Below are 2,709 nucleotides of genomic sequence, written 5' to 3' on the forward strand. Positions count from 1 at the left end.
AAATTTCACGACAGATTCCTAAAATTAAATCATTATAATTAGCGACTAATGACACAGTTGTGTTCTATCGGATTTCAATCAAACTCAGGCAGCAAATGAGTATTCAAGAAAACTTTAATGGAAAAAAAAATATTAACTAAGTGAATCATGATAACTTCATGAATGGATAAATTACTCTTTATTTTCCCTGAAATTTGAGTTAAACCAGAAAAGGGATCGAAGTGAATGGAAAGAAATAGCAGTGTTATATTTACTTCCCCAGTAACAAACCAGAAACTCTACGGTAATTGAACCTAAAATTCAATTAACTTGACAGAGGGTATGCGAAATAACCAAAAAAATATACTTGACAATGAAGATTTCTTTTAGATGAGCCGCAGTTTAGTTTCAATCCACTGCTAGTTCCTCTGTTATTCGAGCGTTTATAAGTTTTCCAATATTATACGTCAACTTAACGTCGCTTTTTCTTCAAATTTGTTCTAAGCACGACATTTTATGATGTAAGAGTCGTTCCCTTCGCTGTTTGAGTAAAATTCAATACTTTATTTGTGAATACAAAAGTATATTAACCTCCTAGATCTACCATAAATTGGATGCAGCAAGAGAAAATTCGGTGTCTTTTGGAAGCACTATTCAAGCTTATTGAACTTTTTACATGGAACATTACGCTATTGAGGAATAATAGTTCACGTAAATAGGTTAAAACTTGAATAAATTTGAACGAGTTAAATTAAATAGGTAAAAGTTAAAATAAGTAAGTATGAGTTAGAATAAATGAGTAAGAGTTCTAATAAATGGATAAGATTTAAAACTAGAGGGTAAAGTTAGAATAAATCGGTACAAGTTCGAATAAATTAGACTGAGTTCGAATAAATGAGAAGAATTTGAATAAATAGGTAAGGGTTCAAATAAATGGGAGAGAGTTCGAATAAATGGGTAAAAGCTCAAAGAAATGAGTAAAATTTCAAAGAAGTGGGTATACGAGTTCAAATAAATGAATGAAAATTCGAATGAATGGGTAGGAGTTCAAAGAAATGAGTTCGAGTTCAAATTAATAGATGAGAGTTCGAATAAAAGGGTATTGTAAGAGTTCAAAGAAATTGGTAAGAGTTCAAATAAATGGATGAGAGTTCGAATAAATGGATGAGAGTTCAAATAAATGGACGAGAGTTCGAATAAAAGGGTACCGTAAGAGTTCAAATAAATGTATGAATGGTCCTATAAAAGGGTAAGAGGTCACAGAAAGGTGTAAGAGTTCAAAGAAACCAGAATGTTCCAATCACCCCCTACATTTTAATATCAATACCAATAGTATAATTCTATCGTCGCACATCCCACGATGTCTACAATAATGTGCTTAAGCAGCGTCTTCCATTTTAACATGGGACTCGGCGTCATAGACGAAGCTATGCAGGAGCATATGTTCAGTCTTAAAATGCCTAGCAAATTACGGAGCAGGCAATAAGTCCAGCAGCTATCTCAATCACAATCGTCAGTTATGGAAAGATCGGGTTCGTGTCACCTGCTGACTGCTCGACATAGCATTCTGCCAGGCCTATACTTTCAAAAAAGTTAAGAGATCGTATGTTCATGAACCGATCATTGACGGCCTTTTTAGCAAAATTCACCAATCATGGACAAGAAAATAGAGCGTAAGTACTTACGTTCACTTAGCAATTTTTGAAAGTATCGCCCAGGCTGCGCAACATTTGGTTGTTAAAGATTGGCCTTGTAATGCGATCGCATTCAAATTTTGCACCGCTATAACTGGAAACGTTGAATATAATTGTTTAACTGCGTTAGAGACGTGTCTCAAGCACAAATTTCCATTTCAGTAAAAACGCTTTTCTTTTATTTCAACAGGTGTGCAGCCGTCGAAAAGAAATTAACTCTTAAACAAGCCTTGTAGTAGACGCTCGGTATAAAAATGCTCAACTAAACTACGATTCTCAGCCACAGAATTACCTAGCCGCAAAGCACGTTAGATACACCGCAAGCCATATCAGTTCTGCGATGGCTTTAGCCAAAGTCGCTTTGTGCCTGCAGCCACTGCTCCACTCAGTTTGGTCTGCACGGCATCTCAAGCATCTACACTCTACAGGCATTCATGGTCTCTACAGTCTGTGAGAAATTCCTAATTCCTCACCGTTAATTTGTATTGGGCTAGAGTTTGTTTATTATATATTATAAATCGCATTATCTTACTTCTAGTATCCGCTTCTCTAACTTCAGCCGAAGAATAAGTATTAGTCTAAATCTGGGGTTCTGCCGCAGATCCTGGACAGTCCTCATCAGCATCAGTTATCGATTGTATCAAGTTATACGTGCCGCCAGTGACAAAATCTGTGTTCAAATCTCAATTCCAATCCAGAAGTTTCCAAACGCCCCCTACATTTTAATATCAATACCAATAGTATAATTCTATCGTCGCACATCCCACGATGTCTACAATAATGTGCTTAAGCAGCGTCTTCCATTTTAACATGGGACTCGGCGTCAAAGACCCAACGTAAAACGGCGTGTAAAAGGACATAATCTCACTATAAACAACAACCTGGAGCCCCTAACCTAACCTTGGTTTCCCCCAGATAGTTTGTCGAGGTATACACAAGCATGTCAATGAGCACGGTCATCATTAAAAGGAAAAGGCCTGCAGTCCTAAACCCAACCTCAAGTTCTGTTACCATGTGGCCCTGCTATAAAAAAAAT

This window comes from Hyalella azteca, unplaced genomic scaffold (genome assembly GCF_000764305.2).
Source record: "Hyalella azteca isolate HAZT.00-mixed unplaced genomic scaffold, Hazt_2.0.2 contig17328, whole genome shotgun sequence".
Lineage (NCBI taxonomy): Eukaryota > Metazoa > Arthropoda > Malacostraca > Amphipoda > Hyalellidae > Hyalella > Hyalella azteca.